Below are 26,679 nucleotides of genomic sequence, written 5' to 3' on the forward strand. Positions count from 1 at the left end.
GACCAGGCTTTGGCATTGCATGAACAGGATGCAATGCCACCACCCACACCACCACCGGAGGATTCACCAAACAAGTCCAAGACCACCCACGTAACCTCTACCACCTGTGACCTGATGCCCATGAGCCTATGGAGTGGGTATGATGTTTATGTTTTTTCTGTTGATTTTTCTTTACTTATGTGGGCAACCCCATGCCACAGGGTGGACATATTTTGTTTACCCTCTTCCAAGAGGGGCTCTTTTTCTTTTATCTTTTGTTCACCTTGAGTGATGTGCCATTGCACTCTCAAGCCCTTCCTGAGTGGAGGACTGGACATGCAGCCATGATTAAGTGGACTGCAACAGCCTCACAAATACAGGTGCAGATTTCAATCTGCATTGATTTACACATGTGCAATCTGCATGAATTATTCCTTAAACTGGTCCGATCCAATGGCCTATGTTGTTATGGGTATTTTGCCTCATCCAGTACCTGCACTCCCTGAGAAGTCCACCCAACACTCTTTTTCCACCCTACTCCCCATACCCTCTGCTGCACACTGGCCCTCGATGTTTCAAAATAGAGTTCAAGCAGGTTGATGGTGGAGGACTTGGGCAAGCCTAGGATGTAAACATTATTGCGTCTCGAGTGGTTTTCAAGATCATCGTTCATGACCTGTATTACTTTGAGTTCTGCTTGTAGAGTTTTCACTGCAGATTCCATTTGTGTCTTTGGATTTAGAGATTCTGTGCTCAGCTTCAGTCATACTGGTATACAGCTTTACGATTTTTGCATTAGAGGTGTCAACTTTTGCATCCTGGGTCTATCTTGTCAGAGATAGTTCCAATGCCATCCTGTAGTCTGCAAAGGGCTGCTGCAATGGTATCCATTGGCGCAGTCTCACCTAAATCACCATCATCAGTGCGTTTCCTCAGACCCGCGGAGGCCTGCACCATTTGGCAATTTCTTGGTGAATCCATCCAATTTGGCTTGTTTTCTGGATGCGTTAGACTTTCCCGCCATGACTTCTGGCCCTTTTACAGGAGACTCCACAGCCCCCTCAAGGTTAAACCAAATGAGAGTTCCTCAGTGCGCAATCAGATAGTCAGTGATTCAGAGGCAGTTAAATCATCAGATTACAACTATGCCAACTGCTCCTGGCAAGAGGCAAACATCAGTCAACCTGTAAAGGACTTCAGTATTGAGATATGGATGTTAAGATGTCCACTTGTAAATTGCATAGTAGGAAGAAACACTCTGTGGCACCACTGTTCACCATGAAGCCATATACACAATGCATGTATGTCTCCTACTCCATGGCGCCCCCACGGCTCCTGAGGACATATTCACAGACAGCAAGCATCACAGTGATGCAACACAGCGGATCTGCATTACAACTGCCCATCAACACAGCCCCAGCTGTGAGAAAGGATCTCCTCAGATTATGATTTCATCACACCACCACTGCCAGCAACATGTCCTATATTGTAATTTGACCCGATCGGATGCTGCAACCGTTTCAGTCGCCCATAGCGGGGCAGTGCTCCGAAAAAGGTGAAAGCTCAATGCACGGTTGCTGCACCGCTCCTCTGTCAGTGCCAGCTGAGGACCCCTCACTTTAAATGGCACTGCAAGCTGAGTGCATGCCCACCACCGCACAACTATATACACCTGAGGGTATCCAGGGCGAGGGTCCGTCCAGCAGAAAGCAGCGGCAGCAGGAGATTCTGATAGGATATTTACAGCAGGATAGGGAACTCTACTCTTTGGCAGCCTTCTTCGTTACCATGCAACAGCATCCCAATATACTCCTTTTTATAATGAGGAGTCCTCCTTGTGTGACCATTGGAGCCCATTAACAGGAGATGCAGGGACAATATTAAAGTTGTATGTCCCGGTCTTTAAATAACGGCTTTCACATGGACCTAGATCTGCACATCTGCACATCTGCAACTCCCCACCGTACCTGAAACTGGGTGATCTGTTCCTCACAGTTTCCTCACCTGGTTGTTTGTAGATCCCTTGCTGCCAAATTGCCACGCTCCCCTGATGACAGCTCCCCGCTCCCTGTTTCCCTGCTTCATTCACCATGTTCTTCCTCCTATGAATGCAAAGCGCTCTGTTGCTTCCCAAAGTTAGGTATGCTCTCAATAAATACCCTAATAATAATAATAGTAATAATTATTATAATCATTATAATGATGCTAATAATAATATTAAGGCAGTGCCTTTCATAACAGGATGCCTCAGAGAGTTAACCACTGCTGCAGATTCAGAACTATGTTCCCAAGTGGTTAAAAGTTACCCAAAATCAGATTGCTCCAACATTATATGTTTCTCCTTTTTACATACAGTTACTTGAAAGTGATCAGACCACATTTTACTGACAGATATTGCTCAGGACACCCATTGACGCCAACATACATTGAGGTAACTTCAAAGTGTTCCTTCCTAATGGGCCATGCCTCCCTAGTCTCCTGTACTGTAGATACTATAGATAATGTACTGACATTATCTAACTTTATTTTAAACTGCTCGGTGGGTCGTCGTTCAAAGGTAATTCTGTTGTCCCTCCTGCCACTGGCCATGGTGCAACACTAATTGAGCCAAATGCTGCAGAAGGACTGCGGTAGAGGGAGAGCTTGCTCCCCAATTAGGCTGAAGCTCAATGGTGACAATACCTGCCATTTGGTGGGTGCAATGGCTCCTTTCTGTTTGTTCAAGTGCATGTTGCCTTAGAAACATTACACCTCACATGCCAAGACAGTATAGTTACTTCCCAGTTTGTATATCGTGCTTCTTAAGATCTAAAAGCACTCTACTTACATTTTAGCGGCTTATATGTGTCACCCAATGGGTTGCCCATTCACAGTCTGATGCAGCTCCTCCAGCCTCGTCCCTTTGCTGCAGCACTTCATGTACCCTGTGGTGCAGCAGGGCAGAAGAAGGGCAGATTGGGCTGTTTTACGGTCACTGGAGCAGCATTCTCTGTCTTGATGATTACCTTCCATGGCATTTGGTGGGTACACTGGACTCTTGGTAGCATCCTGCTCACTGAGTTTGGAGAGACTTTCACTTTCTTATGGATACTTCCCCAGGTATATGGTGGGTTCACTGGCTCCTTTTGTACATCCCACTTCAGGCTCATAGGCTTTAGCTCACATGCCCCACAGAGTGAGGTGCCAGGTTGGATTAATGTGTTTTTGGGGATGTAGTCTGATGGTTTGGTAGACACTACACAGCTGCAAATGTTTCCCTCATAGCTAAATAGCTGTTTATCAATGTTGCACGCAGGGTTTACTCATAGGAGCAGCTTAATTCTAGGGCTGTTCATTCGTGCAGATTTAGACAGTGCATGGTACAGCATGAGTATTTTGCAACTTATACAGTTGATTTCAGACACCAGCCATTCTTCTGGTTACACCTCAGCTTCAGTTAAACCCATCCAAATGCTACTCATAGAACCTGACCACAGGTGACATAGATGGAATTCCATAAACAATCCTGTTGCGCAAGTGGTGCACAAGTGGTGTTTGTTTGTATCGGCAATGAAAGAGCTACAATTTGACTGCGGGCTACTGGTCCTTTAAGCAGCCGGAGGCGGAGCTGCTGAACCGTGTGACTGGCCGCTGAACAAACACCTTAAAAGCACCACCCTCTGTGTAAGTGGTGCGGAAGTGGTGTGCAAGTTTTGTTTGTTGATGTTCGTCAGAGTTCGTATTAACAAGTGGAGCTGCACAATGATGAAGAGCTGAAAGAATCAGATGACGGAAGGAACTGAAACCGCTGGGGAGCAAACGGAAGAGTTGATGGGCACCAGAACCCGACAGCAGGTGAGACAGCGAATAAACTTGCTTCCAACTTCGCTTGCCCACCCTATAGGGTTTACTCATAGGAGCAGCTTCATTCTAGGGCTGTTCATTCGTGCAGATTTAGACAGTGTATGGTACAGCATGAGTATTTTGTAACTTATACAGTTGAGTTCAGACACCAGCCATCCTTCTGGTTATACCTCTCATTCAGTTAAACCCTTCCAAATGCTGCTCATAGAACCTGACCACAGGTGACATAGATGGAATTCCATAAACAATCCTATTGCGCAAGTGGTGCACAAGTGGTGTTTGTTTGCATCGGCAATGAAAGAGCTACAATTTGACTGCAGGCTACTGGTCCTTTCAGCAGCCGGAGGCGGAGCTGCTGAACCATGTGACTGACTGGTGAACAAACACCTTAAAAGCACCACCCTCTGCGTAAGCAGAGTGGATGTGGTCCGCAAGTGGTATTTGTCGGTGTCGGCATTGAAAGAGCTACAATTTGACTGCAGGCTACTGGTCCTTTAAGCAACCGGAGGTGGAGCTGCTAAACCGTGTAACTGGCCACTGAACAAACACCTTAAAAGCACCATCCTCCGTGTAAGTGGAGCAGAAGTGGTGCACAAGTGGTGTTTGTCAGTGTTGGCATTGAAAGAGCTACAATTTGACTGCGGGCTACCGGTCCTTTAAGCAGCCGGAGGCGGAGCTGCTGAACCATGTGTCTGGCCACTGAAAAAACACCTTAAAAGCACCACCCCTTGTGTAAGAGGAGCGGAAGTGGTGCGCAAGTGTGTTTGTCTGTGTTTGTTGGAGTTCGTATTATCAAGAGGAGCTGCACAATGACGAAGAGCTGAAAGAATCGGATGACAGAAGGAACTGTAACCGCTGGGGAGCAAACGGAAGAGTTGATGGGCACCAGAACCCGACAGCAGATGAGACAGTGAATAAACTTGCTACCAACTTCGCTTGCCCACCCTATAGGAAAAAAAATGCCCAAACAATCTCATCTGCCGTTCGTTGCCCGTGATACCCCGCTCACTGCAGACTTAGGGGGTAATTCATAGAATTCAGCGCACAAGTGGCGCACGCGGCTGGCGCACAGTATGCGCGTGCGAATCCCTGCGCCAGCCGCGTGCGCTAAAATACATTTCCGCATTTCCACTCATTTCCACTCATGTCCAAATCATGTTCCCCTGCACCCCCACCCCCCAGCACTGTGGGGCACCTGCCAGCAGGCCCCCACTCATGTCCAACTCATGTTCCCCTGCACCCCCACCCCCCAGCACTGTGGGGCACCCTCCACCAGGCCCCAACTCATGTTCCCCAGCCAACATGTCATCACAATCTAGATCCCTGGTCCCTATGGTCAGCCTCCAAATGCAAAACACCCAACCAAGTATTTCATCCACCCACTTAGAAATGGCAATAACATGATAGAACACCAATTGCAAGTTTGGAAACAAACACATCTCCCTCACATACACCCAATGGGTGTCAGTGAATCTCAAAACCCATATCATGATATGCATGAAACCAATGAGATGATACTACACATTGAAGTTTGCTAAAAAAAAATGTATTAAAGGAAACATGAATTGAATCAAAAATAAACAAACAGAAATGGGAATGTAAAAAAATAAAAAGAAGCATGTCCGTGAAAAAATGCAAAACCAAAAATCATGATCCAAAGGAATGGTGTCCAAAGTCACAGTCCACAAAAGAAAATCCAATGGGAAATTATAATTGAAAGCCATTGCTCCATGGGTAAATTGTAAAATGAAAAGAAAATCCATCAGTGAACTATGTACAGATGAACAAGCCAGGGTCCATGATCCCAACAAAAGAAATGAAACCTATCTAACAACACTACCTAATAAAAAAAACTATATACAAAAATGTGGCCCATTGTCCAAAAGGTCCAAAAAAAATGCAAAAACAAAGGAAACCTAACACTAACTACATAACTATTTACAAGGGCAGCGGGCTAGTCCAACGGCTCACTGGATGTTGTCATGGGCCAGGGCATCATCGAACTCCTGTTCAATGGCTTGGAGGCGGGCATGTTCCCTGGCCCCGAGGTCTCGCAGGGATAAAGCAGTGTCCAGCTCCAACTCCCTGCGAAGACCCTCGAGGCACTCAGCCCGCCTCAGCGCCCTCCGCATGGAGTTCTCCGCCCTGACCATTTTGAGCCGTTCCTCCTCTGCCCGCTGCCGCTCCGCACCTATCTGCTGGCCCAACCGCTCCCACACGGAAGCCACTCCCATTCCAGGGTTCTCCTGCCCTCCGGCCGATGCCTGCACCCCTGATGTTGATGGCCCCGAGCCATGATGTCTCCCACGTCGAGCCTGCTGCTGCCTCCGACACAACTGCCTGTGCCAGCACAACGGCATCCAGGCTGATGGAATCCACCGACGCCGTCGTGCACGTGCCCTGCCCGATGATGCCGTCACATCCTCCATCTGCTGGGGTCCAGTTGCTGGTGTGCCCCCCCCCCCCTGCTGGACCTCCGACTCCCGACTGTGGCAGGGATGGGATCCCCACCGAGCTGGCTGCATTGGTCGGGGCAGGTCCACAGGGGGCCCTGGTGGCATCTGGGCCGGAAGACGGCATGGAGAACGACTGGTGCATAGTCTCCACAGAGGAGGAGAGGGTCGCCAGATTGGCCGACACATGTAGGAAACCCCCGACCATGGCCGATCCCAACTGGGCCATGTCGGCATGGTGCTCTTCGTGATGACGTGCATGCTCCTCCCGGGAAGCACGCACGTCATCACGAATTGCACCTGTGCGCAACGCGACACCAATCAGGACCTTCTCCATATGGCCAGGGGTCCCCTCGTCCGCAGGTGGAGGGGAGTCAGATGACATGGACATCCCCCTACCTGCGGACGGGCCTGGGATGGGGCATCCCTGCTGGTGCATGGTGGTGCAGTCACAGTGTCAGGGACAGTGACATGCACAGGCCCCTCCACGGCGACCTGTGCTGCCTCCTGCCCCTGCCCCTGGACTGCAACACTTGCACCAGCAGGGTTGCCCCCACCAGGCCCCATGTGCGCCTCAGTAGCGGCCTCCTCCTCCTCTGTGCAAACCACCAACCTGGATGGCTCCACCCCGTCTTCCGCCGTTGCAAGCCCCTGTGGGGGCTCATCCACCCCTTCCGCTGCAGCCATGGGGGCATCCCCGCCGCTTTGCTCCACAGCGCCGTCTCCGCCCTCTTCTTCACGTTGCACTGTGCAGAGGGAGACATAGAACACAAGCATCAGGGTACTGTACAATGGTCCCCTAGACAGGAAGCAATAGCAGATGAGTGACACTGTCAAAGATCACTTCCATCATGTCCATCCACAACACATTGGTCAGTGCAGGTAAAACACATGCGGTAACAGGCATGGCGCATGCTATGGACATTAGCATACATGTCCAAGGGATTCTTGAAACATACAATGTTGTTTTGGAACTCACATGCATCATGGGCCATGCCTATCACATGCACACACTTCACCCTAGTTTCATCCATCTGGCCTCGTACACCACAGACACAGTGGATACAAGGATGACTAGGCTGCATCAGTGAACCTGAACATTGCGACAGACATGTGTCATGCATCCCTGGCATTCACAAGTCACAGACACCCAGGTCAGACACACAGACATGGACAGCATACATGTACATGGCATCAGCACCCATCCCTCACCCCCACCCATGTCCAGGAACAGAAACTGGCATGCTTTCATGTGGCCATTCCGCATAGGGCAACCCATGTTGCATTTGAACACATGCACCAACTGTGTGGTTCACACATTACTGGTCTCACATGCATGACGTCCCTGCACACACACATGCATACATGGCCTATGTCACACATACAGGCAAGTATCAGACAACCAGCACACTGCGACATGCCCTGTCTCACACAGCAATGCTTGGCCACTTACCGCTCAACTCCAGACGGGTCTGCCTCTCAAGGATCTGGGCGTGGAGCGCTGGGCCTACGCGTTCCAGGACCCTCATCTGGATGGTACTCATGCGGCCCCGGCCCCCCTCCACGAGGCGCCGGGCCTTCAAGAGGGTCCTGGACCTGCAGTCATCCCAGCGCTTCTTGACATTTTGGTATTCGTGGACTGCCACCCCCTCCGCGTTGATGGCAGTCACGATGTCCGTCCAGATCCGAGTCCGTCCTTCCTTATTGGCGCGCTTACTTCCGAAGAGGGCATCATACTGCCCCAGGACTTGCTCCACCAGGACACCAACTTCGGTGGCAGTGAAGCTGGTGCCCCTCTGCCTCTCTGGCCGGGGGTTGCCAGTGGTGCCAGATGTTGCAGTGCCCGACATGGCAACCCCAGAGGCAGGAGTGGGTGAGCAACTGGGTCCTGGGGCTGGGCTGTGGAGCGATGGTATCCCAGTCGGGAGTCTTCTGTTCCAGCAGGGGTGGACACAGCAAATGGACCCCTGAAGATGGCTGATGTGCAGGCACCAAATGGCAGGGCACGGTGGCAGCAGGCAGGCAGGCAGCAGCAGATGGCTCGTGGGAGGCTGCTCGGGGCTCTGGGGGTCAGTAATTCGGCCTTTTGGGCAGGAGCGTGGTCTTCCGTGTGCTTACGCGTGGCCAGCTTGATACGGAGTGATTTGGCACGTGAAAATCGTGCACGTCTGCGTGTAAATCGAGGAAAGGCCCTTAGCGCGTAAGCGCGTCAGCACGCATACGCGATTTCATTGGACCAAAGGCCCTTAGCGCATAAGCGCGTCAGCACGCATACACGATTTAATTGGACCAAAGGCCCTTAGTGCGTAAGCGCGTCTGTGACGTTTCGCGCACGGGCGTTTCCCTGGCAGGGCTGGTAGATCCCACGTGCCTTTACATTGCTCTGTACGTGCTTTTCGTGGGGTGTGGTGCGTGTGTTTTCCAGCCGTTGGGGTTCACACGCTATTACTTCACAGCGGGTGTTGGCTACGTGTTCTTCTACACGCAAGGCAGACGGTGAGTGGTAGCCCGCTCCCCCAGGCCCGATCGCGTGAAAAACTTCACGCGAACCCCCGTAATACACGTAGCCCGCTCCCCCGTAATACACGTAGCCCGCTCCCCCAGGCCCGATCGCGTGAAAAACTTCACGCGAACCCCCGTAATACACGTAGCCCGCTCCCCCAGGCCCGATCGCGTGAAAAACTTCACGCGAACCCCCGTAATACACGTAGCCCGCTCTCCCAGGCCCGACCGCGTGAAAAACTTCACGCGAACCCCCGTAATACACGTAGCCCACTCCCCCAGGCCCGATCGCGTGTTCACGCGATCCCCCATAATACACGTAGCCTCGCGAACCCCAGGCACAACAGCAGTATGGGACATTCATCATTGCTGTATATTGGCGCTTTTGTGATGCGCAGGGACGCTACCGCCTGCCTTCGTGTGGCGGACGTGTTTAGGCCTGTGCGTGTCTTTGGCCGTGCGCGGCTTTGCCCTATTCGATTCCATGAATACGTGTGGTTCGCGTGTGTGTGGGCGTTCCGTCTGCTTCCCAGCAGTACATCCCAGTTACGCCCTTATTTTCACGCGTTGTTCCCCATTCCACGCGTTACGCCCCGTGTTCCGCCCCCTTTTTGGTGTGTGCGCCGAGGTTGTGCGCTTTCACTGTGCGCGTCGTGCACACCGTTCGGGAGGTTTCAGTGACGTGTGCGCCATGCACGGGTTTGGCGCACATCCCGAGGAAAATACGCGCAGGGACTTCCATGAATCGCACGTGTGCGCGTGCGCCTGTTTTTTCGCGCTTGCGCCTGCTTGCGCCTGCTTGCGCCTGCTTGCGCCTGCTTGCGCATAGATTTTCGGCGCATGTTTGTTCCATGAATCGGCCCCTTAGTCCTGCTGAAAACCCCGCTCGAAATGCAAGCTGAGAGCAAGCTAGCTAAGAAGAGGGAGGGATAAACAGAAGAGCTGACAAATCGAGAGGTGATTGTGTTTGACAAGGTTTTCGATGACGCCCTGATCCACTTGACCCCTGTGACTCAAATGAATAAATTAAGTGAGCAGGAACAGACGGCTAGTATGGATCCGAGCTGCCAAGTGAGGACTCAGAAAAGCTAAACACCTGCAGAGCGAAAACTCTAGCAGCTCAGGAAGCTGAAGAAGGAAACATTCACAAATAATCTGAGGAAATTCTTGCCGCAAAATCTAAACAGCTGGAGAAAACAAACAGTGGACCGGAGGTACAACAGGAAGATTCACCGACCCCCATTGACCTGACGGAGGAGAATAGAACTCTGCCACCTCCCATAGAGAATTCACCTAGAGGAATGGGGGAGAAAGCTAATCTGGTAGAGGACTTGGGGGATGGCGAACCCTTGAACATAGTGATGCCCCTCCAACCTAACCTTAATATAGATCGATCTACAAGGGGGAGACCTGAAGCGGAGAAAAGGTCCAGGATGCCACACTGGAGGGAAAGGGTGATTTGCACTTAGGGCAGCTGAAGAGTGCTGCCCCACGAGGCCCCCATACCCCTCCTTTTTTGGATCATAACTCAGCTGAAGATCGAGAGCATGAAACCAACCAACCCTAAAAACCAACAGGGCAGAAAAATAGGGAGACATCTTTTTTTTTTAATTTAATTGAATATAGCTGAAAAATTCAACTTTTACAATAATTATACAAAATTCATTTAAACATTAACAAAATAAATACATTAGAACATTTTAAAAAAATGAAGTCAAAGGAAGTAAAAAGTAAAAAGGAAGAACAGAGTACTTATACATCACATAGTAAAATCAATCATAATCATTTCTACTAAATTAAATATAAAATAGTATAGAACTCCTGTTTAGAAACTGAAACCAATTTACCTTATAATGACTCTGTGCAACCTGTGCATCATCGACACATAAAACATCCTAAAAATGAAATGGCCTCTGCACTCAAGCGGACAGTCAGCAATCCGCAAACTTGGAAACCTTATGCTTCCATATGAGTCTTAGACAATGTACTTGATTCTATCTTTAAGGCCAGTAATAGATTGTGAGTAGCAATTCGAATGGCTATAGAATTAGTAGATAAGATTATAGACCATCGAGAGTCAACTTGTATGCCAGCAAAGTAAGGCATGTGCTTCTCAAAAAGTCTATTTCTTAGATTACTTACGGCCGGACATTCAGTTATGATGTGTTTAAGGGTTTCCTTTACTGCAACATCCTGGCAAAACCTACAGTATTTCTCCTTTGAGACAACAAATTTCTTCTAGAAAGGACATCGCGCGTAGGAAATAGATTAAACCGCATGCCTAAACTGGATGTCCTCATTTGCGGGGAGGGAGATTGATTTAAATAAGGCGCCAGCACTTTGAGTCTTTTATGTTCAAAGGCTAGTACTTGATAATCTTTATACGCGAGACACTGAGCTCTCGTATCAATCCAGTCCGCACTATGAATTTTTATCTGTGCTCTTGTAGGATTTGCAATGAGAGTTTCCATAGTGATGTCAGCTCTGGCCAATATTCTATAAACATAAGTAACCCACTTTTTGACAAATACTTGTTCGGAAGACAGCACATAGACAGATAGTGTTGCTAATATGCTGTTAGTTTTTTTAAAGGTCACACACTTAGGAAACAAGGCACATAGCCTCCACTGATACTCCGCATTCAAGGACGTCAGGCCCAGCTCATGACGTAGCCACACGCCAGGCACACAATGCGGAAGGTGTAGCACGCCTCTCCAGAATTTCGACTCTAGTTTATGTAAAGTTGCAGGTAGTATAATCTTTTTGGTCTCAAGGCCATATAATATTGTAGGTAATACTTTTTGGTGCCAATAGATCATAGCGGGCCTGATGGTGATTTTCCCATATTTATATAGTATTATTCTTGTTTGGGAAATGGCAGTCATGAGCATGTGTTCTAAGGTCCTGGAATGCAAATCAATTAAAGATGAGCCATCAAATGGAATTCCCAAATAAACATACATTGAAACCACATCCACTAATTTATCACTAATTTTCCAGTCAAATAAGTTTCTTCTAGTGGGACTTGGAGCATACATAACAATGTGTGTTTTATTAAGGTTGATTATTAGCTCATTTGTGTCCAAGTATCCATTCAAGGCAGACCGTAATTTCTGCAATCCTGCCGGAGTTTTAGAAAGTAACGCCAAGTCATCTGCGTACCACAGGGCTTTAATGCTTATAACATTCAACTTTGGGGAGTCAGAAATAATTTGGAGAAAGGTTTGTCTTACATTGTGGAAAAACAAATTAAAAATGGCCGAAGCCAGAATGCAGCCCTGTTTCAGTACCCTAAAATTTGATATTGCCGATGATAACAGGCCAAGAATAGATATTCGCACCATTACAGTAGTGGATGAATGTAAACCATAAATGATATCACACAAGGACTCTGGACAATTTGCCAACTGTAATTTTTCCATCAATTTGAGTCTAGAGACAGAGTCAAACGCGGAATGAAGATCGACAAAAGCCAGATATAGAGGTTGCTTTGTCGCTTGGGCCTGAGCTTTTATGGCGTGAAGAGTCAGTAAGTTGACAGAGGTTCCTAAGCCTGCCACAAACCTAGTTTGACAAGGGTCACGTTGGTTGTGGTTCCCAGTCCAATGGGTACAATCCCTCAAGACCAGCAGCGGAGCATCCAGCAAAGCAATGGGGCGATAGCTTGCTGGGGAACCCCTGTCACCTTTCTTAAAGATTGGAACAAGTAAGGACGACTGCCACAAGGGTGGAATGCTTTTTGACCAAATGATTTGTTGAAAAAGGTTCTTCAATATCAAGGCCCACTTAGCTGGATCCTGTTTAAACATGTAATTATTTAAACCATCGGGCCTTGCTGCATGTGAGGACAAAGATTTCTTTATGAAGTCGTCTATGATGTCAGGCGAACATTCTAGGTCCCAGTGCTCTAAGATCGATTCAGAGTATTTTAATGCAGCGTATTTGGTGTCTGCGTATAATTTTGAAAAATGTTCAAGCCATTGAGTTTCAGACACACCACACAGTTGATTACAGGCTTGCTATTGATTTAATACATTGTTCAGCAGGGTCCACACTTGGGCCGAACTTTTGTTTTTCACCGATCTCAAGAAGGCTTCACTATCCTGTTGATAGAGGGTAGCCCTTCTTGCCCGATACCAATTTCTGTATTGGCATTTGACTTTTCGACGAGAACACTCTTGAACACTCACCGGCAGTTTACATATCACACGTAATTCTTTCCTATAAAGGCTTTCACTTGTTGGAGAGTCTGATCGTTTTGATGCTTGTGATTTAGCACATAGGGGAATTTTCCTAGATGTAAACAACTGAAGAAGGGCAAACTGTCTGTATAAAAATCACCCTTTGAAAGATCCAAGCCTTGAGTGGCAATATTGAGAGCATTTAATGAAGCCTTGGACCATTTGAAGCACGTTTTTGCAGAATTCACATTCAACACCTGTGTAGACCAACACTGTTTTGACAAGGTGTGATCACGAGCTCCTTGCCACACAAAGGTTAGCATATGGTGATCACTAACCGCTTGTGTCAGAATTTCGAATTTGATAGCACTGTGAAATAAGCTCTCAGATGTAAAAACATAGTCAATGAGGGAATGGGAGCAACCTCTCTCCCACGTTGATTTAGGTGGCATATCCCCCACAATAGAACCATTAGCCATAAAAAGGTTGTGTTCTTTGACAAAATTAAGCCATCTCATACTCGCAAGCTTTTGGCAAGTTTTTTTAGGCCGTAAACAGTCAAGGTTTAGGTCTCTCACCAACAATATAGCATTAATAGACTGGTCACAGGTTATCTGTTCTAACACCATGGACAAGTCTTTGTAAAAGATATCATCTGCCACCCCCATCAGATTCCGATAAAAATTAATTAAAGCTAGTGTCTGTGAAGCACCAGTGATTTTCACAAGTTGAATGAAATTATTGGGGGCCGCCCACTTGCTGATTTTTAGACCTCTACTGGTTTTCACCGCCACCAACAGACCAGACGTTGGTCTCCCTCTGGTCGCCATTTGAGCTGGTAATAAAATAACCTCATGGTCATCCCATGATGGGGGGTTTCACCAGCCAAGTCTCTTGAAAGACCACTATATCATAATTATTAATACCATGTGGTGAAGACCATTGAAGATGAGAGAGGCCTCTGGTGTTCCAGGAGACTAAGGAATAGTAGGCTGGTGAACACTCTTTTATCAGGTTATGCCTGAAAAGAAGTGGTTTTAGTCTGGGGGGAAATCACTATCGGGCCACAATAAGAACAAGTGCACACCATAGGACATTTCAGGGGAAACCTCGGGGATTGGGGCTTTTGGCATTCCTTCGCCTCTGCTGCAAGGCGTTTAGGGTCTTGAGCAATCAAAAAACCCATTTTGAACAATTCCATTTTTTCCTTCCATATTGAGTTTAAAACTAAACCAGATTTAATCCACAAACGCACAATTGCTAGATTTTGATCACATACAAATTCGACTTGATCGATATCACTAGAGACAATATCCTGCAAATTATTCACATCACCAAAAATATTGAGAATGCTAGTTCTGCACAAATCATATTTGTCAAATGGAGCATCTCTACATTCGAGGATTAGAGAATGAAAATTGGAAAAAGTGTTTTTGGACATTTGAACACCTGTATGAATACACAACTTCTTGTCTGTAGGTTTCAATGGCTGAGAAACATTCTTCAATACAGCACTCTGACATGTTTGAAATCTTTTACTATGCAGCTCATTTCAAGTTTTTATATTGTCCCTCATTGTATCACTATTAGGGTGGGCTGAAAACTTGGTAGTTGGTTGATCAAAACTCGACACAGTCATTAAATTAGAGGAGGAAATTGAGGCTGAATGCTCAGTGAGGTAAGCATCTACTGCAGCCTTTATTTGCATCATACAATCTTGTACATCAGCTTCATTGGAAGGAATACCACTTTCGGAACTAGGAGATGCAGCTTGGGGGTTTTGAAAGGGGCCCCTAGGGGTCCCTAATGTCTATGGAAACAAGGCGAGTCACCACACACGATAGATACGCCAGACACAAGGTTGTATTCCCAAAGCTAGGGTTTATTGCAAAGCAAAAGTCTCAGTTGGCCAACTCGGTCTCACGCCCCGCAACGTGTATCTCTAGACTTCGATGGACGCTAGAGAGTGAATTTCGTACATCATTTACATATATACAAAATGCATATCAAACAGCTATGACATGTTTAACACCACCCCCCCCTTCTATTGGGTTATTTTGAACTTGGTGTGATGATGGACATCTCCGACAACTATGACACCTTCAAACATCTATTCTAGTAACAATTTGCAATTTGTGAGTGCGGAGGCATCTTTCAGTTGTTGAATAGAACACAGCACTTCTGCTCTTGGAAGCGAGCTACATACGGGGGGAAGAGTTGCATTCCGGACCTTGCTATCTATTAGGTGCCATTCGTGTCCTGGGAGCCGACACGCTCTAGCGGGGCTCAGCAAAGGGGGACCATAAGAAAAGCATAATTCAAGCCTTTAGCTGTATTATTCTAACATATTCTACCATATAACGAGACTGGTTGGCAGCTGCGAAAAGATTAAATGCCCTGCAGCTCTGCTTCAAGGCTACATTCGTGAGGGAGCCGGGCATTCTTCCTGGCACTGCCTACGTTGCGTTTCAACGAACTCTAGTTATCCTCACGGCCCTGCGGCCTTGTCCTTTTTATGTGCAGACAACAATGTTTTACAGTCGAGCAGTGTAAGCAGAAAATATACTGCGAAGCAATAGGAACAGAAAGCAATGAGCAATGGTTAGAAAACAAAATGGCCGTTAACTGGCAAGTTCGAAAACCTATATTCTGTTATATCGAGCATGAGACGGTTGTCCCATGGTTACCAAAATATGTTTGCGGTCACAAATTATAGGTATCCATTTTTCTAGACTGACAAACCCTCCTTTGGCCGTATGCCAAACATCTCATCTATTTATTGAAACCTCCTCTAGTGATGATGAGTCTGAAATACTTATGTCTGAATCTTGCATGCTATCGTAAACATTATCGTCTTCATCAATATCTATTGCCATCAACTCTTTTACTGTTTTCATTTCTTTTGGGTCTTGGTCATCTCGACCATGAGGTTGTTTTTTCTTTGTCATCATATGCATACATCCTTCCTTACATCCCTCAGTTACCTCAGCGCAAACTATTGGTAGGCAATGTATGCAACAACAGCATGTTAGGAATATTCCAAACACCACTACTAATATTAAGATCAACTTCCATCCCCAAGAATGTAATATTCCCCAAAACCAAGATCCTATTCCCCAGCTTTCTTCTCCAGTAGGGAGTTCAGAGCTTAGGACATGCATTTTCTTTATTGCTTCAAAGATCGTAGGGGAATAGTCATCAACATAAACGCAACACGCTGATCCCACTATTTTGCAAATTCCCCCATGATCAACCAGGATCACATCGAGAGCCATTCTATTTTGCAGCGTCATTAACCTGATTCCTCTTTCTTCCAACGTCATGTTAAATAGTATATCTGTTGTTGTGTTTATGGTATTTTTTAGGATTCTGGACAGCTGCCTTATATTATAGGAGTTCACTATCTGCCCTAAGAATGGAAAGAATGATTTTGCTACATCAGTTGCTATCAAAACACCCTTGTCAGTCCTTTTAACTCTAGTTCTGGCTAGTCTGGCCATGCCTGCTGTTTCTAAGAGGAATACTCCTGGGAACAGTAGACCTAGGTAACATGTACCTCCACAGTTTCTGGGCAACCAAGGATATGCTTTCTCTCCACATATAAAATAAACTGGATCACCTACGTATACTGCTTCTATTTCCCATTTTAATACCACTGTATTCATGCATCCAGGATATGTTCCGACTGAAAAAGAGCCTTTCTTTTTTAGACAAAAAGGGACAGTTCTTGGGCTATAATTCACCGTGTAGGATGGGGGGATTGCATCTTTGTCCCCTTCTGTTCTTACACGAAACGTCATTACAGATATCTTTTCTGGTGGGGACAATCTATCTCGTCTATTTTGTCGTGTTATCTTTCGTGTACTTTTCCTCGTGGGCTCTGGGGCTATTACTCGTGCTTTATGGAAAATGGAACAACCCACAGGTTTCATTATTATCTCATCAAACTCATTCATGTTGGTTCTGTCTAATTGACTCGTACTACTCTCATTCCATTTCCCATAGAACATTGCACCTAAAGATGCACTACAAGCAGAACTTAATGGTAATGGCTGTACATACCACCCTATTCCTTTCCCAGCATGCTGTGGTAAATGGGCACATACCCAGCAATTTGTTTTCTTCAGAATTGCATGCGTCATGTTCATGATTAATAATAACGTATTATTCCCAAAGCCTTCCCTGTGTCTTTCTTCCATTGGGGGCAGGGTATAGGTAATCACCTGAACCGGGCTTTCATTAGTGGATATATTAATTATTGGTAAAAACATTTCTAATGGGTGTATCGGTTCCACATACCATAATATTAGGGCTGTCGATATTGGTGCTACCACGCTCATAAAGCACATTATTATTGTCAGTGCCCGCATACAATTCATTTTACCATGCGTTTTTCTTAAGCTTCCAGTCTTTATAATTGACTCATTCTCAGCAGTGGTGGTTCAGGAGGAGGCTGGAAACGGTCCTGGGATGTTTCTCGTCGTCCTTCTTCTTCCTTATTCAGTTCGTCGTGGATATCTCTCTTCGTCGAGCTTGCTCTGGTGTCAATAAGTTCAACGGAATTGTCACAGTTCAGTTCTGCCTGTCCTTATTAGCCTGGATTTGTTGGACGAGTCTTGAATTGTCCGACTTGCACAATTCTCATGCTTCTCTCGTCTACACCTCTAGTTCCTTCTCCGTCCATGAGCTGAACCAGAGGTTGACATAAACATCAAAGAGAACTGCGGATCACTTTGTCTTTCGAGGCCGCAAGTTGTATCGCCTTACTCCTGGTATCGTGTGATCGGTGAACAGTGCCGGTGTACTTCCAGATTCAGGCTTAAAGTCAGCCTGTGGTGCTACTGCATGTGCTGGTGTGCGCCGCGCCAATGATGCAGATCCGTTTTTTGTCGGGCTGGCAAATGCTGGTGGGCGCCAAAGGGGTAGACGATTTGTTTCTGCTGGTGTTTGCAAGGCAGATTTCGTGTCGGCCAGCAGTGATGTCGATTCTTCTGGGCAATGTTGGGGCACTCTTTGCCCTTTCCCCCCCTTTGACAATCGTTTCTGGCTTTGTTTCGAGTTTCACTTCTCGTTTTGGCAGATTTGGTGGCTGCTTACTGGCAACAGTTTCTTCCGTTTCTGGGACCGCTGTCTCTTTCCGGTCATCTGGGTCAGGCAAATCTTTCAGTGCAGTTGTAATCTTCTTGGCATGGGTGGCATGGATCCACGACTTCCTTCCATCCACCGGTATTGCCGTTTGCGTCGCCAAGAGCACTTGGTAGGGCCCGCACCACCTGGGTGCTAACGATGACTTTCTTTCAAAATTCTTTAGCAGCACCCAGTCGCCTGGCTCCAGCGCGTGCCCCGGACCGGTGTATCTCACTGGTAATGCCTCCTGCAACTGCTGATGAATCAAATGCAATTTCTGCATCAAAAGGCCACAATAAGTAGTAAGCACAGGATGTTCTACCTCACTAAGTCATTTTGGCTGTGGTGCGCACCATACATTTGCCGGCCTCCCCATTACGATCTCGTACGGGGAGAGCCCAGTTTTAGCCTGTACAGACGTACGCATGCATAATAGTGCTAATGGTAATGCATCTACCCAACTCAACTTGCTTCCCGCACACATTTTGCTAATCTTTGATTTAAGAATCCCGTTGTGCCTCTCCACAAGACCGGCAGAACTCGGATGCCTTGAACTATGGAATCTCTTATCAATCTGAAGGCCAGCACATATCTGTAACACCCACAAAATGTGGTCCATTATCAGACCATAGGACACAGGACAAGCCAAATCTGGAAAAGTATTCCTTAAGCATTACTTTTGCCGTGCTCATTGCTGTGCAGTCCTTCAAGGGATATGCCTCCACCCACTTACTGAATGCACAGATCACCACCAAGACGTATTTTAAGTTTTGGCATCCCTCCATCTCTATGATATCAAAATGGATCACCTCAAATGGCATAGAGGGCGGGCCAAAACTGCCTGTTGGAGTCACTGTTCTCTATCCTACATTGTGTTGCAAACACGTGATAAAGTTCTGCACCAACATCTCTGCATTCTTTTTTATGTTTACATTCTGCCATACTGTAGAAAGGTGCTGTATTATCTTTTTCGCACAGATGTGAGTAGGGCTGTGGGCCATTGTGACCATTGCAGTCACATAGGAATTTGGCAACATCCAGTTTCTAGTTCCCTTGTCCACCCAACAACCCTCCAGATTTAACTCAGCAGAGCCCTCTGCCCACCCCTGTATTTCATCGGCCGTAGCTTCGGCCTGCATTTCTTTGACAGGGGCAACTCCATTTTCTATCATACAGGGTACTTCCTCTGTCTGAACCGTCATCATTTTGGTATTTAAATCAGTGCCAGTTTGTTTTGCAATTCTGTTTGCAAACGTGTTTCCCTCTCCTACCTTGCATGTTACCTTTTTATGTGCCTCGCATTTTACTATTGCTAGGCACTTTGGAAACGTGAGTGCAGACAGCAATCGTACAATCAAAGGGCCATGTTGAATTCTGGCGCCATGTGATGTCAAAAAACCTCTCTCAGCCCAGAGTCGACCAAAGTTATGAACCACCCCAAAAGCATACTGCCTATCAGTATATATATTCACTTTCAAATTTTCAGAAATCTCGCAGGCTCTGTTTAATGCTATTATCTCTGCGGCTTGTGCCGAATTGTAGGGAATTCTTTTACTTTCTACAACACTCTCTAGGGTAGTGATAGCATATGCAGCAGTTGTTGTGCCATCTGGTAATTTAAAACATGAGCCGTCACAAAATAACTCTCCATCTGGCTCTTTCTGTGGGGTATCACTTAAATCAACTCTCCCCTTGGTTTCTTCCTCAGTGACCATTAAGCAATCGTGGGGGGGTGATTCATTTCTCCCAATTTCTTTTATGGGTAGTGGCATTAAGTCTGCAGGATTCAAAGTGCTACACCTCATAATTTGGATATTGGGCGCGAACAAGATAATCTCATATCTTGTCAATCTGGCAGAGGTGAGGTGTTGCGTCTGTGTCCTATTTAATAGAACGTCTATGGCATGTGGCACCATCAGAATTAAAGTGTGCCCCAATACCATCCCTACCATTTGTTTCACTGATGCAGCAGCCGCCGCGACAGATCGCAAACATCGTGGTAGTGCGCGCGCTACAGGGTCCAGCGCAGAAGAAAAATAGCCGCATGGCCTATTTCTTCCACCTTGTTCCTGTGTCAAAACTGCCAATGCACATCCTTCACTTTCACACACAAAGGCCCTCATTCCAACCCAGGCGTTAAGGGTTTAACGGCGCAGTCGGCGCCGTTAACCCTTAATGCCTGATTTCCACCTTAACGCCTGCCTTTAGCAGGCGTTAAGTACCAATGCACTAAGCGTCCTTGGCGCTAATTACGGCACCGTAATTTACGGTGCCGTAATTAGCGCCTTCCCCACTCCCATTATGCCCTATGGGGCAAAAATGGGAATGGGAAAGGGTAAATGGGGATTGGGGATTTACCGCCCCACTCACCTTGGAATGGGGCGGTAAATCCGCCATCCACCATGGTGTAAACAGAGTTTACACCATGGTGGTAAAAAGGGAATTTACCACCTGGGTTGGAATGAGGGCCAAACAGTCTAAAAACCTTCTCATAATTCGGCGTACCCAAAACTGGAGCCGAGCATACTGCAGTTTTCAATTCATCAAATGCTTTGACATTCCTCATTCCACTGTAACGGCATGACCACATCTTTCTTTGTCAAATTCACCATCGGTTTCACAATTAATGCAAAATTACCAATCCATTGTCGGCAATATGAAGCCATGCCTTTTATGGCTCTGACTCCTTTTTGTGTCTTTGGAATAGGCATACAAGAAATACTTTCTATGCGTTCTGGCATTAGCCTTCTCCCTTCTTTTGAAAGTAGGTAACCTAAATAGGCCACCTCCTATCTATTATGTTGAAATTTCTTCAAACTAGATTTATGGCCATGTGCCGCTTGGTGTGACAGTGGTAATACAGTGATTTCTTTACAAATTTCCTCTGTGTCTGCAGCTAACAATAGATCGTCTATATATTGCAAGAGTACACAACCCACTGGTAATTCTAGCATGTCTAGCTGCTCTTTTAATGCTCTACTGTAAATTATTGGACTTTCCGTGTAACCTTGCGGAATCCGCGTGAATGTAAATGATCATCCTCCTAATGTGAACGCGAACAAATATCTGCTGTCCTTGTCCACTGGAATGCTGAAGAACGCGTTTTTCAAATCTACTACACTAAAATATTCTGCTGAAACAGGTATCATTGTCAATATTGTAGTGACATCTGGCACTAGAGGAAATTGTGGATCTACTACCTTGTTTAATGCACGCAAATCAATTATAAAACAGTATGGTACTTCATTGCCTCCTTTTTTATAAACTGGAAGAATCAGGCTGTTGCATGTACTGCCTGTAATTTCCTCGATTACCCCTAATTTTACCAAATCTGCAACAATACTCTTCAATCCTTTCTCACCAACAGCCGAAATTCTGTATTGAAGAATTCGCGGTAGGGTAACACCTTCTTTCAAAATGATCTTTACTGGCTCTATCTTCAAGCATCCTACATCATTGTCATGCATTGCCCATATACAGGTTGGTACTTTACTTAGTTCTCCTGGTAAAGTTTCAGACATGAATTCTGACACAGGGGCATCGTGTGGCCAAATCGTTAAGAACACTCCGTCTGCCGTGCAATGTATAATGTAACCTAATTTTTTCAACAAATTTAGTCCCAACAAGTTCTCCCCACAATTTTCTGTTAAAAGGAAAGGACAATGTTCGATGAATGGTCCTATAGTAACTGGGACTGGTTTGGACACTGGGTTTATGACTGGTGTACCTGCGAACCCTACGGAAACATTCTTTTGCCCTGACAGTGGTATATCCGGAACCAAGTGGTGGTCTATTGAATACTTCTGCGCTCCTGTATCTACAAGAAAGCAGTGCTCCTCATTCCCGACTCTCATTTTTACGTAGGGTTCTCTCTGATTCACGGGAATAGACACTGGTTCCGACCCCTGTCCTGGGCTGTCCTATTGGGGAAATAAAACATTGTCCGATGTGTAATCATTGCTGTTACTGTAATACGTGTTTGGCTGTGTATCAAAAATGTTCCCACTCTTTCCTCTATTTCCCCCACTCTGATTTCCATACTGTTGATTTTGCTGTCCCTGACTCTGGTTTGGGGCATTTTGGTTTTGGCCTTGGTTTCGATTACCTCTGTTATTGTGGTGCTGCTGCATACAATTCCTATTTGGTCCATTCGCTCCTGGGGGTCCTCTATGCTGTCTCCTTTAACCAAACCCATTTCTATTCTGCAGATGCAGACATTGCGCTCGCCAATGTCCTTCCTCCTTACAATACGCACACTGATTTGGTCCCACTGTTCCCCCATGCATGTTCGAATTACTCCTTCCTTGTGCGTTCCCTCTCCCTTTATTGTGTCATGCTACTTGCTGCAGTAGTACCCGTGTTTTCAGATTCACCCTATCCCTCTCTTCTTTCTCTTTTCCCGCAGTCACTCTGTGCTCATAATATTGGGCCATGTGTAATACTTCGCTCAACGTTTTTGCTTGCCATGCACTTTCTGATGTCATTATTAGCTCCTGGATTGGAAGTTTTAACCCCCTCACATATTTGTCAACAAATAACCTCTTCCCCGCTTCCGAGCCCACATCCTGCCCACTGAAGTCTGTGAATACTTATTCAAATCTATTAAAATAATCTGTAGCTAACTCATCCTTGCCTTGTACACATGCAGTCAATTTGTCCCATTGAATTATTTTCTCTGGGACAATTTCATTTAATTTCTGCACTATACGTGCTAGTAATGCTACCAGGTTTGCTCCTGGCATCCCTCCAACCGCTTTATTCCTGTCTTCTATTATCAAGTCCGCCCATGTGGCGCCAAAGGCCGTTGCGCCATCTATCTTCCTAATTTGTTTCCATGTGTCTGCTGGCAGAGTCACCGGGAATATTAGGTCTATGTCACCCATGGTCAGCACGGATGATTGCAGGCAGGACTCTACTTCCTTGTAAAACCCTGCAGGATTCTTTCTTATATCAGGAATCGTCTGCTTTATGTTGTTCACCTCCTGTATGGAAAAGGGGACATGCACGTATTGGGTGGTGTAATGGGCTGGTGTTACCTGCGCCGCTACATTGCCCGCTGCGGGAACCTCTACTTTGGGCACAAAGGTAGGTGGGACCTCTCTCATAGGAAATGCCCCACTCACTGTCCCTCCACCTTCTCTTAGGTGTAACAATATTCGCAGATCCAGTGATAGGGCTGTTTCTCCTGTCCCTCGCTTTAGTGCTCTTCTATATACTGCCATTATTTCGGGTGGGCTGGCCTTATCGTTTTTTATATATTTATCTAATAAATGTTCAGCCATTGCCTGTAGTGCTTTTCTTTTCATGGGCATGGAATATTCATCAAATATCTCGTGTATCTCCATTGTAGGAATGCTAGGATCCGACATCCATCTAAACGCTTCTCGTATACATACTTTTAATTTGTCGCTCCTCTGTACTGACGACATTGAATGTCATCGTTGTATATACGGCTCTACAGTTTCCTTCCTATGTCTCCCGATATCCCTACTCCTGTACCCAGGTGTAACATACATTTCAGCATAATCATTATCTAATTCATCTTTCAGTTCAAAAAGTCCATATACATGTTCTCTCACTTCTTCATCCCTCTCCCTACAGCGTGCTAATGCATTCAAATCTAACAATCGCTGCGGTGGTAATTTCCCAATTAACTGTTTCCATTTCTCCACCAAATATTCACCCATGCATTCCAACACTACCTGTCTTTCGTTGCTTCTTCGGAAATCATACATCGAAGCCAACGTTGCCGTCCCATCATTCCCGTCTATATACATCTCTGCCTGTTGCTGCAATTCCACCTTCCTTTCTTTGCTGATCGCGCTGCGAGTTACCTTCGTGCATCCCCGTTGGTTAGTCCCGCCTCTTTCAACTTCAACCCCGGGAGGAACAGACAGTACCGAGTCTGTATCTGAGGCGGGAGGTGCGGATGGGACAATGGGAACAGGGAGTGTCTGTTGTGGGCCTGGTTGGCTAATAGGAAGTGCTACGTGCGCGGTCTGTGGCTGTGGGAGGGCTTGAGCAACCGGAGGGAGAACTTGGGCTACGGGCGGGGTTTGGGCAATAGCTACTGACGTGTCTGGCCTCACTTCTGATCTTGGGCCTTGTTTTGCATGGGTCAATATGTTTTCTATCAATTCATCTGCTATGTGAAATTCTCTCTGTGGATATATTTTTTCTATATTCAACTGGCCACGCCTACCTGCCCTTCTTAGACTCTCAGCCCACTCTTCCTCTTCTTTCTCTTCCGCTACTTCACCTTTCCATTTATGCCTGTGCGCATGCTTCGCTCTGCTTTCTTATCAACACCCTTTCCAAGTTATCTATTCTCGCTATCCATTAATCGGCCACTGATGGTCTTGTTGCTTTCTGGTTTGCCTATGCCAAGTCTCACAGAATATTATCGCACCCACTCCATACTTTACATACATCTCATACGCCGGCGTTCCCCCGGGTGGTACAATTTGGCCATCTTCCAAATATTGTCTACAACAGCGGAAAAACCCTGCTAAGGTGGACAATACCCCAGGCATGTTTCAACCTTCCCCCTGGTTAATCAACCTTACCTAGGGCGTTTGATTTTGCAAAGTCAACTCTCAACGAATATCAGGATTACTTTGATTCGGGGAATGACTCACCTGATAGATCAAGTCGTCTGTATACTGACGCACCAAATGACGTTGTGTCTGCATTTCTTGGCTTCCGCCTCGTTTCGGGACCCTCGCCTCCTTGTTCTCTAGCCAGGCTCGTCGATCAGATGTCTGCAAAGGAGTCTCATCACTTTTACAGGGCGCCCCAAATACCTCTTGATCCGGGCTCGATCGTCCCGTCCTCGCCATTCTCCGCCTTACTCAATTACAACGTTATGCGATGGAACAAGTGGGGGAGGGTCCCTATTCGGGCGCCATCTTGAAAGGGGCCCCAAGGGGTCCCTAACGTCTATGGAAACAAGGCGAATCACCACACACGATAGATACGCCAGACACGAGGTTGTATTCCCAAAGCTAGGGTTTATTGCAAAGCAAAAGTCTCAGTTGGCCAACTCGGTCTCACGCCCCGCGATGTGTATCTCTAGACTGCGAGGGACGCAAGAGAGTGAATTTCGTACATCAGTTACATGTATACAAAATGCATATCAAACAATCAGCTATGACATGTTTAACACCCCACCCTTCTATTGGGTTTCTTTGAACTTGGTGTGATGATGGACATCTCCGACAACTATGACACCTTCAAACATCTATTCTAGTAACAATTTGCAATTTGTGAGTGCGGAGGCATCTTTCAGTTGTTGAATAGAACACAGTGCTTCTGTTCTTGGAAGCGAGCTACGTACGGGGGGAAGAGTTGCATTCCAGACCTTGCTATCTATTAGGTGCTATTCGTGTCCTGGGAGCCGACACGCTCTAGCAGGGCTCGGCAAAGGGGGGCCATAAGAAAAGCATAATTCAAGCCTTTAGCTGTATTATTCTAACATATTTTACCATATAAGGAGACTGGCTGGCAGCTGCGAAAAGATTAAATGCCCTGCAGCTCTGCTTCAAGGCTACATTTGGGAGGGAGTCGGGAATTCTTCCTGGCGCTGCCTACGTTGCGTTTCAACGAACTCTTGTTATCCTCACGGCCCTGCGGCCTTGCCCGTTTTATGTGCAGACAACAATGTTTTACAGTCGAGCAGTGTAAGCAGAAAATATACTGCGAAGCAATAGGAACAGAAAGCAATGAGCAATGGTTAGAAAACAAAATGGCGATTCTTGTTACATCAAAATGGCCGTTCACTGGCAAGCTTGAAAACCTATATTCTGTTATATCGTGCATGAGACGGTTGGCCCACGGCCACGAAAATATGTTTGCGGTCACAAAGTAGACGTATCCATTTTTCTAGACTGACATATTGGCCCTCATTCCAACCCAGGCGTTAAGGGTTTAACAGCGCCGTCGGCGCCGTTAACCCTTAACGCCTGATTTCCACCTTAACGCCTGCTTTTAGCAGGCGTTAAGTACCAAGGCCCCTATGGGGCAAAAATGGGAATGGGGAAGGGTAAATGGGGATTGGGGATTTACCGCCCCACTCACCTTGGAATGGGGCGGTAAATCTACCATCCACCATGGTGTAAACAGAGTTTACACCATGGTGGTAAAGTAGGGAACTTACCACCTGGGTTGGAATGAGGGCCCTTGTCTTTTTATATTGTCCCCCATTGTATCACTATTAGGGTGGGCTGAAAACTTGGTAGTTGAATGATCAAAACTATCATAATTATTAATACAATGTGGTGAAGACCAATGAAGATGAGAGTGGCCTCTGGTGTTCCAGGAGACTAAGGAATAGTTGGCTGGTGAACACTCTTTTATCAGGTTATGCCTGAAAAGAAGTGGTTTTAGTCTGGGAGGAAATCACTATCAGGCCACAATAAGAACAAGTGCACACCGTAGGACATTTCAGGGGAAACCTCTGGGATTGGGGCTTTTGGCATTCTTTCGCCTCTGCTGCAAGGTGTTCAGGGTCTTGAGCAATCAAAAAAAAACATTTTGAACAATTCCATTTTTTCCTTCCATATTGAGTTTAAAACTAAACCAGATTTATCCACAAA

This window comes from Ambystoma mexicanum, chromosome 10 (assembly GCF_040938575.1).
Source record: "Ambystoma mexicanum isolate Mex_15411 chromosome 10, UKY_AmexF1_1, whole genome shotgun sequence".
NCBI classification, from domain to species: domain Eukaryota; kingdom Metazoa; phylum Chordata; class Amphibia; order Caudata; family Ambystomatidae; genus Ambystoma; species Ambystoma mexicanum.